General features: G+C 25.0%; 1 long non-coding RNA gene across 1 annotated transcript; it reads right to left on the bottom strand.

Annotated features, from left to right (window-relative positions):
* Nucleotides 1-258: 258 nt before the first annotated feature.
* On the bottom strand, nt 259-1,345 carry LOC126555890 (uncharacterized). The gene is made up of 3 exons (XR_007606994.1): nt 1,182-1,345; nt 776-1,007; nt 259-293 (listed from the first exon to the last, which is right to left on the bottom strand). It is a non-coding gene; the product is annotated as an uncharacterized LOC126555890 (long non-coding RNA).
* Between the last annotated feature and the right edge of the window lie 12,779 nt (nt 1,346-14,124).

Raw genomic sequence — 14,124 nt, 5'->3', positions numbered from 1 at the left:
TGAAGCGCACAAGCACACGATTCCGATCGCAAAACCTATGCGTTCTGGATTGAGCACATTCCTGATCATAACTCTTGGTATTGGATCGGATCCCAGTGTGCACATAAAAATGTACGTTCCGAGACTGATAAAAGGTATGAGGTTGTACGATGAGACGTCAACTTCATGTCCCTGCTGCCAGAAATAAAAGCCCAGAGTGCCGAGACACAGGGCCATGACGAAATCGGATATCAATAAAAATTCTCGCCGACCGACCATTCCACCGGTAATGAAGACGTGAAAATTAATATGACCTGTGACGTAAATTATTTAATATAACTTAAGTAAGATATCCAAACTTTATACTTATACTATTAATTTTGCCTTTAACAATGTATATGATTTTATAAAATATAAAATATTATTTTGATAGCTAATGTTATTGTGATCATATTATTATAGTTATTATAAAAATATAAAATAACAAACGAAAATACATAATAAAAAATAATAAAATATAATACAGCGATTCGTGTATACAATATCGATGCTTGCGTGTGTTTATTAAAAAAAAAATTCTTTTTCATAATATTATTACATCACATTACCTACATAATAGTTATTAATTTTTATACGGATAGCGCATCAAAGTAAAATGTATCAAATGCCTCAAAAAATTACAGTATTCACCATTGAGTGTGTACAAGTGTATATTTTGAAATTGTAGTATTGCCATGAGTTGTATTCAATATTACACTCTATAATTTATATTAGATATTATGTTAGATATACTCACGGATCCGGTGATCAGACGTGCCACGTATAGCAGCCAAATGTTGGTCGTGGAATATAATATTATTGTCCAGCTAGTCATAAACGAGACGGTGAGACACATGATGACGTGTTGGTTGTCTAGTAGGAATATAGAAACGATTTCTAAGAACCGTTGAATAAACATACACGATGCTGCCGTCCATGTCCCTGCTTTTGGAACGGAATTCCAAACCTTCATCTTGGATAAATCAAGACTATTGAAATGGCACATTCAAACAAATACAATTTTCGATTTAATTGAAAAAAGTATAAAATAAATAATACATTTTAGTAATTATCTCTGTATAAATGATTAACGTAATAAATCATATCTAGGCGAGTTTGATTTTTGAAAAACACACTCTTAAAATAATTAAATATATACTCACAATTTAAACAATTGTTCAATATTGCTTGCTATTAGAATAGGTTTGATAAATGCCACAAACTTTTAATAAACAATGAAAAGTAGATACTCGAATTAAATATGATTAATCAAAATTATATTTTATGAATATCTCGTCAAATGTGAAATGCAAATATAAATGATGAAATCTTTATATTATTTAGACTCTTAGTTATAATTAAACAAACTGTTTATTTTGTGAAAATCGTCAACTTACATTTAAGCCAGCGCATTAAAATGTTACGTAACGAAAAAAGCACATAATTACATATTGTGTACATCTATGCATTGTTTATAATATATAAATTTAATTTAAAACATGGATTCACGATAATAAATAATTAGATACAAGTTAAACTTTATGCATATTTCACTTAAAGTTATTGAAATATTTGAACTAAGCATAACATACATTTTTATTAAAAGAAGACTTCTTTGAGTTGTTGTGTTTTTTTTAAAACAAATTTATTTTGATTTTGTTTTCTACTTTTCGGGTCGCATATAAAATAATGGAAAATAATCGAACGGACCATAGAATTATTAAAAGCTGTCAAACATCACGGACTGTTACATTATGGAGATAGGTAAACCGTATTTTTACGGAAGGTCAAATTACATAAAGTTTAAACGCACGGACCATCATACTTCGGGCCATCAAGATATATGGAAAATAAACTTTAAGCCCCGGACCGTCAAATTACGGAGTATAGAATATTGATACTAATGTTTTCAGGCGTTGATATAAATAACTAAATGATTTATTTATTTTCAACTCAATAGTAAAGCTTAAATTTAAAATTTAAAATGAATTAATGATATGACAAAAATTATCTATTGTAATTTTTAAAATAAGGGACACCAGAAATTTTGGAATGGTAACTGTCAACCCTGACCATATGCTAGAACCGCCACTGGACTGACCCATTCATAAAATTAAAAAGTCTCTTTGGGTGTGTTAATGTGCGATACACTCTCGGTTTTGTCACTTAACTGTACAGTAAAATAGTTGAGTATTTTCAACCAGTACAGTGATCAATATCAGATACCAGTAGTTAATCGAAAAAATAAATATCGATACCAGAAACAGAAGTCAAAATCGGAAAAAATTTTTTCGATTTCAAGCTCTAGAAAAAATATTAAAATACGGTTAGGTAAAATATTTTTTAACTAAAATAATGTTCGGATAAAATAGTTTTTTTTGTGAATATTTTCGTTTCATTTTGAAAGGATTTTATTCCATTCTTCAACTGAAAGGGTAACATTAAATTTGATTATTTCTTAATCATTTTCTGTTTGAGAATCGCTTTATAATTGAGAGTCACCATATTATATCTATTATTTTTGTTACTAAGTGTTAACTTACCAAGAAAAATGTGGGTAAAACGAATGCACGTATAACTTGTATTATTATTTTTTTTTATAAGTGTATCTTGGGTGTATTGTACATATAATATTATAATATATTATATACTTTTACTCTAGTGACTAGTGCTATTTATTCATATAATATCTTTGTCTACTACTAAATTTAAAATGTTAACTAACTAATTTTATCATACACAAGTAGTTTTCATCTGTATATGAAGTCAAGTGAAATACATTTACATTTTTATTAAATATTGTGTTGGTATAGGTATTTTACTATTATAATTGATCATAAAATAAATGTTTTTCTAAATCAAATAATGCATTACTTAGTTGTTAAATTTTTAAAATGTGTTTGTAAATTTGGCAACGAAAAAATAGTTGATTTTAAACTTTAGTCTTATCTGCGATCGACGTCGATCGTATAAAATTATAATTATAATACACCAATATGACAATGTTAACGAATATTTAAACGTAATATAATATAATATATTATTATTATTATGATAATGTTTTTTACGATTTATCGTTGAAAAAACCGTATAACGTATAGCCGCGACCGTCGAGGCGTCGAGTCGTCTACGCCACCACACACACACTATCACACGCGCGGTTTCTATAAAAAAAAGTCCTCTACCTAGTGTTCATTTTTTTTAATATTTAAATATTTCGGAAAAAAAACTTAATTCAATTAAATTAATTGATTGATGAATTGTGATTAAAAAAAGACAATTTCTTTTGTTTATCGAAAAAAAATGTATACCTATGTTATAATCATTCGATAAATTCAGGTATTAGTTGATATAGTTATACAGCATGTGATTAATGTAATGATGGCTTAATGTACTTTTATAATATTGTATAAAGTTAACTTTTAAATTCATACAGTTTTATTATATTTGAAAATTTAATTAGGATTATGACCTAAATTTAACGTGGTTAATATGTAAATACTATGTATTTAAACTAACTAATTATCGTATTTTATATTTAAACTTTAAATGGATATTAATAATTATGTTATGACATATTTATTGTTGAATAAGATTATTTGATAAACTTTGAAAATAATGAATATTTATGTAGTGACTTACAAACAGAAGGCAGCGAAAATGTAATGCTGCTATAATTTTTAATTAAGACGAACAGATGAAGCAAAAACCAATTCAAAGGGAAAAAGTTTTATCACATAATAATTATTCCATTTCGTTTTCTCATACAATACAAATTAATTTTTCATTATTATATATACTACACACTTACTATACCTTCTATATATAACATTGGGCTATAACCTTTATTACATAGCATAGTACGTATTCAATTCAGTAGAAGAACGAGCATTTCACTTTTGCTTCCGTATCCGATCCTAAACAATCAACTGCAGAAGGAACCTTTTGTTGTTTGACTTCAACCGACTTGCTCAAGCATTATTTATCCTTTTGGTTTACGAAGTAGTGTGAGGTCATGGTAGTATGGAGCTTTGTGAGTTTTGGACGAACAAGAATCAGACGATGAGGAGCTTCAAAATATTTTGGTATTTCTATTTCACAGCTCTCATGTTTATGTATCAGTCTCAGATTTCTCTTTCTCCCAAACCAATATATTATTATCATGTTATTACTACAGAAATGCATATGTTCGTTTGCTATATACGAGCATTAAGTTATATCACATTAATGATTTATTTCTCTTAGTATAATTTTATTATATTATTCTTGTACATTTCTTATGAATTAATTTTCACTAATATAATAGTGTAATACTGTAGGTAGTATATTTTATTTAATATATTATTAACAAGATAAAAGTTGATATTGTATAACGGCGGGAAAAATCTTTTAAATTTATTTTTTGATCGCGAACTGAAATACTTGAACCTACCATTGATGATATTATGTATTAATAATATGCATTCAATATGCATTTAATTACATGTAGGTATTTTGATGTCACACGACGACTGTAATGAGGTATGCATGTGTCATTTTCATTGGCAGTTTGACAAGAAATTTAATATCTTTGATCACACACTGACATAAAGCGAATTCTGTTTGTTTATTGCTTAACAACTATACAAACTAACTTGATTAAATGGTACCGTATGGTCCCTTGGCATGTGTTTATTAGACATGTTTGGCTATTAAACGACGAGTAAGTACAACAAATTTATAGGCACATCCATTGGTTCGTTTGTAAGTTATTGAGTACAGGAAATTATAATTTCCAATATACGCCTGTAAGTAATTATGTACTGATAATCGAAATCACAATAGGTACATATTGTAAGTACGAGTACAAATACAAGTATAAAATAATTTAAAAGTTGTTCTTAAAACGATAATACCTACTGTTTTTTTTTTATTTATTCAAAATAAACACACCATATGTAATTCTCACAACAATGAGGGAGATAGCGATGGGAAATTTCAATAATATTCATTTACTAGTTATGACCAATATAGGCGAGTGGTACGAGTATAATCCATAATCCAAACATGATGTAGATAATAATTATATAGTATTTGTGCAATTTATTATATGTACACGTATTTTTAATTTTTATTTTGAAATTTATATTATTATGATAAGGTTTTCTAAAAACAATGTTGTTTAAACATTATAGCCTATTAAAAAATTAGTATAATATATAGAGTAAACCAAATTTATTTTTTGGGATCATTAAATAAGGGTTATTTCGGTACGCACTCTGGGAACTCAACGTTAACAAAAACAAATGTAACCACCGAAATACGATAAGTACGTATTGTTATGAGTTTATGATACATTTTACCTTGAGGAAATGACCGTACATCCAAGCAGCATGTATACGAGTATTTAACGTCATTAAATGCGATGTTTTTTGTCTCTTTGTCTGTTAATATTATGTACGTTGTTTTGAATTAATTTGCATCTTGTCGTGGTCGAGTCACAAATGATACATTATACGACATTTTAAGGAGACCAATTCAATTATATAATATAAGTTATCGGTAATAAGGAATCGTAAAAATAATAAAATATGTACTAAATGATAATTTATATTGGAGAGCGTAATAATAATTGTATGTGAGATAGGTACTATAAATTATTGCTCAAGCTGTTAATTTAAATTTTAGATTCTGAACGAAGAGATGAATGTATTGATTTTACAATGATGTGTGTTTTTACACTGTAAATAATTGCCGAAATGATGATTTAATTTAAAACTTCAAGGGTGATTTCCGATGGCAAAGTGAATATGCTTGTTGCATTATATTATTATAGAGGTCAAAAGTAAGAAGTTTCCAGTAATTTTCGAAAAAATCAGGAAAAACAAAAAAAAAATGACTTAAAAAAACTTGAAAATTTAGTACAAGGTTTCTCACAAGTTGTTTTTAATGTAGTTATAAAAAATATAAAAATCGTTACTTAATCACAATTTTTTTTTATAACCGTTCAAAGTTAGTTCAATTTTTTAGGACATCATAATCACAAAAATTTGTAAGTAATTTTGTAGTTGAAAATTCATAAAATTAGTGTATTTATATTTAAGGTTTAAAAAATTCAACATTAAATTTTTCATAAGTTTTCCTTGAAATATCTAAAGAAAAAACTCAAAGCGCCATTATAAAAAAAATGTTATGGGTCTCTGAATTTGAAATTTTTACGAAATCGCGTAACAATAACTGTACCCGCGATAACCTAACTGATTTGACACTTATAGTAAAGCGGTATTCTCTTACTCACCTTATTTTCAACTTTTATGTTCTATGTTCTTTTTATATTATTCTTATATTTTAAATTAAATACTATTTTATAAAACTAATTAAATAATGCAAATAATTGTTTATAATGAAAAATATTAAATTTAATAGGTATTCATAAAAACATAAATATAAATACTTTTCACAAATATATCTATAATTAAGTATAATTACAATGTACAATATGTATAATATTTACATTTATTAGTATATAACTGTAAAACTGTTTTTATTAATTTATATAAAGCTAATAATATTAAGTGTGATAAATTGTTGTAAAATGTTTAATATAGATATTAAAAATATAAGAATAACAATTTCAGAATAACTCATAAACTATTACTATGTAAGTATAAATATAGTCTTAATAACTATGTAGTGTTGGATATTTGTTTTGAATTACGCAAAGCTTGTTTTATTGATATCTGCATTTATATAATATTATAATATTCTATACAAAAAAAAAAGTTTGTTAATAATTATTACGATTGTCGAAAAATGGTTCTTGTAAAAAAAAAAAAAAGTGAACGAAACCGTTTTGATTTGATTTCTGGATTTCATACTATATTGGTCGAGTGTACAATGGAAAACAAATCTATATACACAAACTGTTAAATCGTAACCAAAGTAGATGTATTTTGTGCACGTGAGTTATAATTATTAAAGTCGTTTTATCATTATACTTGCGTATGAGGAGTTAACGTAGATGAATAACTATTGCGTATACCTGAACGAGGACATACTCTGCAATTTGAAAAAACAAATCTTTTGCCCGGACGTTTTTTCGTGACACTGAGAAATGTTCATCTATTCCCTAGTTATTGAAGAAACTGTCTGGATGAAAAATGTAGGACATTTGTATGCAACCGCAGCAAAAATCGTACTCCGGGGAACGTTTTACACCGAATTTTTAACTTTTCCGTACGTACCAAACAAATTGCTTTCATAGAAAATTTTTGTCAGTATGAGTAGCTGAAAACAAAGTTTACCTCAGAAATCTCTTTCTTCCTATCTGTCTTGTGCTATAAAATACCCTCCATATTCATTCGTGACAATGAGGCTAAAAATAAATAAATGAATAAAAACAAAAAAAAAAAAAATTACATCCCAAATAAACATAATATCATATAATAATATTTATTATTTATTCGTGAGTTTTACATACACTATCACAATTATGGTGGTACTCATGACAAGTTGAGGAAAAAAGGTTTTAGTGGCCAGAACTCGTTGCCATTTCAAAGTCCTCCCCATATGTAGGCAAACTCTTGTTTTGTATTTTGTATACATAAACATTATACTACATTTATTTTATTATTAATTTTAATATTTCATAAGTGCAGTTTTATGTAAAGTTGTATAATGCACCGTTATACAAACAATTATGACTTTGGCATTACAGTAGTTAGTAGAATCGATCGAAAATCCGAATTATATGAATATTACACGATGTTGCTGTTAACTTAAAACAAAATTAGTACTATAAAATATTATTCTAATAATATTTTAATTTTTCATAAAAATAACGTTTTTGTTTGCCACCAGTCGTGGAATATCACATCGTCTGTCAAACCTTCAAAAGTTGAATTAAGTTTAGCTAAGCCGAATTCTGAACGTTTCCCGTTAGAAAATGATTAATAAATGATGTTACCACGATTACAACAGTCAATAAAAATACGATAGATAGCAGATAACGTAGTTGTGAACTCGACTTTACAGGTATACATTTATAATTTCTTATAAAAAACATATTTAAGTATCATATAATAAATAATAATAATATAACTGCGTATAAATATAATTAAAAAACAATTTTTGATTTTTAAAAACAATTAAATATTAATTTTATGTTTGTAATAGAAAATTGTACTAATACTTCATAAATAAATAACATAATATTACGGTTACATTTAATTGGTTCTTATAAAAAGTTAAGTTCTAGGTCAGTGGTTCATAACCGGGTGGGAAGAGAATTTGGATACTGCACGGGGGGAACATAGTGATGATAAAATAACCTAATCATCTTAAATTAAATGTACGTCATTATATAATTATTTGTATTATATGGTATAGTTATTTTGTATCACTAAAACCACTGTTATAGATCATATTCATATACGTGTCGTACAAGATGGTTCGTTAAATATAATATAATATAATATGGTTATGACACATAATAAAGACAAGTTAATATTTTATTTTATGTATGTCTACTTAAAAACTAATTCATTTCTTAAGACAATTTTTTTAATCCGTGGACGTCAATAATCCAAAAAAAAATTTTCAATGATCTTCATTACAATCTAGTCAGTACTAGTAAACTGTAATAATGTATTGACTTTCAGTCTATTTTCATTATTAATTTTGCAGTGGAAATTTTAAAGATCTAAAATTTTTAAAATGTATATTCACACTATTACGATGGGAGATAAAACTTTTTTATAGCATATAACTTTAGTTGTATACTTTGGTCGATATTTCAACAGAAACTTTTGTACATGAGAAAAAATGTACTTATTTATAGTGAGATAATTAATTTGATTTGATTTAAAAGGTAACTCACTTCTGAAGAAATATAATATATTATTTTAAATCGAGAAAAAAATCAATTTCATTCATTTTTGTGCTTTCCGTACAATAATTGTTTGTTAAGCCCTAAAAAAAATTAATAAATAATACAGGAAATTTTTAACCATTTTTAACCATTATACTTAAAACTAAATGTTTTTATAATATTTACTTATACTAGCAATAATTTTCTAAGTCCACTTAGCTATGAGTGAATCATTTGCACTTTCACTTAAATACATTTTAATACATTTTGGACAAAGTAATATTTTGTAAATTGTAAATAGAGTCAGAAATGCATTGGTTTAAAAATTATGCAGTTTGTTTTTTTTTTTTATAAAACTATTAACATATTTGATATTAAAACAACGTGAAAAACTAATTTTTAAATCTCGTTATTTTGTGAAGAGTGTGAATGAATTATTTTATTTTATAATATACCTAATAACTATTCAGGATTTATAAAACATTTTATTGATTGTTGCAGCTTCTATTTTATCGAATGTTTTAGTTGTACAAATTATTTAATTTATTGATAATTGTATTATAATTTTTTTTAAATTAGTCTATTAATTGATCATTTTAATAATGATTCTATATTTTTACATTTAAAAATAAAAAAGCAAAACTGACCAAGTTAGACCAAGTTATTTTGTTATATTTTAAATTGACACTGATGTAAATCAAAGGATAACATGTATCTGGACGGTACGGTGTAGGTTTTGAAGTTTACGCATTCAAGTCGAAATCCGATATCATGTAGATGAGTACCTATTATTGTTTTGTAATTGGTAATTGCATTTTTAGTTTATATATTATATATTACCTTTTAGCATATACATATTATACATTTTTATGATTCATTTAACACGATTTTTCTTTTAAACGTTGGTTATTGTATGACTGGATGCGAAATTTGAAACCAAAAATATTTCGAATTTTTAGACAGGTGGGTGTGAATTACGGCCGTAATTAATTATTGTTTGATTTAGAATTATTATTGATATTATTATTATTAACTACTACAAATACGATAATTAACTAACAATCATATTAATATCATTAATATGTTTCTTTGAATCAGTATTTCAATGCAATGTTATGTAATTGTATAGTTTGACCTTTTTAAATGAGCAAAAAAAAAAAAAAAAATAGTTGAATAAAAACAATAACTTGGAATCATACTAATTAGATGAATTAAAAATATATTTGTTTATTTTTTTGGTTGATTCAAAAATGGAAATTTGAGTAGTTACTTTTTAAATTCAAAAATTAAAATATAAATTTAAAATATTTTCATATATAGTTAAAATTTTGAATAAATGTGAAACCTTGTATTAAATTTTAAAGGTTTTTTGGTCACCCAACATTTTTTTATTGATACTTAAAAAAAAAGTTTTTAGAAAAATTGAAAAATTCAGTTGCCTATAAATGGCTCAAAATTTTGAAAATTTAACCGTGTATATATAACGCTAATATAAACATGTGGTGAAAATTGCAAGTATTTACAGTGATTAGTTTTTGAATTACAAGCATATAAAAAAATCGATTTGGTCAAAAACTGGTTTTGTGTAAAAACTCCCGTTTTTCCGTAATTTTTTTTCTCGATTTTTATGAAAACTGTTGAAATGTGTTTACTTTTGACCTTTATAATGCATCAAGGATATTCACTTTGCTATCGAAAACCACCCCCGAAGTTTGAGATTAAAGAATTATTTCGATAAGTTATGCTGTACACAGACAAAAAAATAAACGCATATCATTGTAAAATCAATACATTCATTTTATAATTTAGGAGGGATCCCAACTAAATTAATTGTTTATTATGTGTATATTTAAAACAATTAGAGTTTTAACAAGGTAGATTATTTTGAAGTACTTTATTTTAATGTTATAGAAGAGAATAATAAATATATAAGAAAGAAAGTAAGCAGTAGTTTTGACCGCTCGACCGTTTAGAATGAATCAAATGTACCTCGTCATTGAGCTGATTACTGTTATGAGTGTAATGGACGTGTGAAAATTGAATGCATTGATAAATCATTAAATACGAAAAACAAAAACCATCTGTGAACTTATTATCATTTAAATTTATTGTTATTTGTAGTTATTTATTGTAATATCTATAATAATATACAGTATAAATTATGAAATTTTCAACATAGAAAAGATTTTTGAATACATCAAAATAACTAAAATAATTATTATTCGACTTGTCATTTAAATAATGAATTTCGTATTCTATACTTCGAACTTCAAATGTCTGTAAAAGATAAAAATCAAGTGTATGTATTGTTAAGATTGTTTAATTCCATCATTAACTACTAATGAGAAAACTTAAATTACATTTTCAGGCATTAGCTATAAATATTTAACAGCAGATTTTTAAATATTCCAAATTTTTATGATTGTAGCTAATATTGCTAAAATTTGAATTTACAACAGTTTTCAAATTATTTTGTGTATAAAACTAATACAATTTTATTTTTTCTTATAAATAACAGATATACACTTAATACTCAAAATCAGATTGAGTTTTTATTTATGATTTAATAATAAATTAATTGAAAATTATTTCGTAAAAATATTGTTTTCACTGTATTTATCAAATTATCGGTTTGTAAATTTTAATGAATACATTTTAGTTACATAGCAATAAAACAGTTTTATTTTATTTAAAATGTTTATTTTTACTATTCTACTTAATATTTGTTATATAAATAAAGAAAAAATAGTGAATAAGGTACTATTTGTTAACGTTTATTACAGAAAAAAGACATTTATTAGTTTCGTTTAATTAATATTTTAATTTAGACATTTAAAATAGTACCATCAAACGTTTATTAACATCCGAGTTGCTTTTTTTTTTGTCATTTGATGAACTTCATATTTATATATATTTTTTTTCTTATAAAATAATTATAATTAAGTGTATTATAAGAATCTGAAAATTTACTGAAGAACGAACGTTCATAAAAATTTAAATTAAAAATTATAATACTAAATTACAAATGATGCAAGTTAAACATTTTTATAATATTGACTATTCGTTTTAAAAAATCAATATGATTGTACATTTTTTAGAATATTATTTTATTTCTTAAAAATATATTTAAAAGTAAGTACTTTTTGATCCGTTTTATTTTTTAACTTTTTTCTTTTAAAAGTTGGTTAATTATGTCGTTTTTATAGTTTGTATAATATACTGAATTAAAGGAACATGGATTTATATTTTTTATGAAGTTTTGGCCTTTAATGTATTATATGAAATAAACGATAAGCTTATAAACGTATTCATTCATTATTAGATTTATAAAAATACAAATTTAATTGAAAATTTACCTGTTCAGATGACTGTGCTAAGATCAAGCGATGTTATTTGTGCATGGCAATTTGAATTCCTAATGCTAACCCAACTGTATAGTAAAGCTTTTATACAGAAATTCAGAAAATTATTTGAAAATGTGTTTGAACACTTTTTGTTCAAGCATATTTTATTTGAATAGGTACTTAATTTTTGATGTAAAACTTTGTTTGTGTTATGTGTCCAGATTGTTTTAGGAACTATCAAAATATTTTTTACATAAAATAAATAAAATTCCGAAAATTTATAAAATGATAATAATAAATAATAAATAAATAATAATTATGAATAACAGTAATCTAATAAAAATAATTATGTATTCTTAAAAATATTTATGTACATTATATTTAACAAACAATTTTTTTTCTTTATATAGGAGAACATCAACAAACAAAATTAGTTTGACAATTCATTTTTCATAAAATCTAAGTTATCATAGCTATTTACATTTTAAAGTTTGCATAGATGAATAGCATATCATGTAACATTTTTTATATATTATATGGTATCAAAATGTTAACGTATAATTTGTTTTGCATATATTTATAATACATCTTTAAAAATGCTATCCACATTCATCAAGCGAATTAAGTTGGACATAATAGGCCTATCCCTAGTCAACGGAGACGAAACTAATTAAAATAAATACTATTCACTAAACATCGATTTACCAATTAAATATATCGTGTAAAAAATATATATATATTTATATCATACAATAAGGATTGACAACTAAGTCTGCAAACCTTTTTTTATTTGGCCGTGTTACATATTAAAATTCCTTTATTACATTTTAGCGTTTATCTGTATTTTATTTTATTATATTTATAAAAATCGGTATAATGTTTATCGTAAAACGTAGATATGAATAAGAATATAGTATATAAATGCAGTTAAAGTACCTTAAGTCTAAATAAATATTTATAGACATACATAACTAACAGGTACTTATTTTATCATTTTAGCCGTATCCGTCGTGCAGATTGCATTGTTTTAATTATTTTCGTGTTTCCTAATGTTTCAATAATTTTCTTTAAAAAGTGTAAAATCTACAATAAAAATAGAACTTTTAACATGTTCTAGAAGAAAGAGTATTTATTATAAATTTACAAAAAAAAAAAAACTTTAATACCTATTTACTATTTAGTTTGTTTATACATGATTGCAGTATTAAAATAATATTATACCTAATTTTAAAAGACATTATGTAACAAATCATTAGTCAAAATGTGAAACAAATATCGATGTTGCAAGAGAATGTGTTGAAAATGATCTTAAGAGAGAACTACAACAAAACATGACAATGAAATTGCAAAATTTAAGAAATCGTTGAGTAGTGGCGAATTTGTTAAAATCTGGGTCGTAAAAATGGCTATAGTCAATAAATACAAACAAAATTGCGTGTTGAAAACGTATCACTTTCAAGACACTATAAGACGTAATATATATAGCTGACTCTAATGCCATTTTTTGTAAGACATTGGAAACTATAATGACAAATTGTGCATATTTTTCAATAGCATTGAACGAAAGCACAGATGTTTTAGATATAAGTCAATTTTTAATAATATTTATTTCTTCACAGTTGAAATGTTCTTAGGAACTATAGTTTTATAATTCTGTTCTTACACGGAACTACCAAAAGAAATGATATATTCAATGTTGTAAAAAATGCAATCCAACCATTTGGTGGTTTCAAAAAAATTGTCATCAGTTGTGATTGATAATATTATGATAAAATGTATGGTTGACAAAACTATTGGTTTTCTTGGATTACCTATATAATAAAATACAATAATAAAAGCAAATTATTAACTATATAGTAGATTATGAAATTCCTATATTTCAAACTATAAATTTATGTATATAATATGTGTATA

The sequence above is a fragment of the Aphis gossypii genome, chromosome 1 (assembly GCF_020184175.1).
Source record: "Aphis gossypii isolate Hap1 chromosome 1, ASM2018417v2, whole genome shotgun sequence".
Classification (NCBI taxonomy): Eukaryota; Metazoa; Arthropoda; class Insecta; order Hemiptera; family Aphididae; genus Aphis; species Aphis gossypii.
The sequence above is the reverse complement of the archived record's forward strand: the minus strand, read 5'-3'. Positions and strand labels throughout refer to the sequence as shown.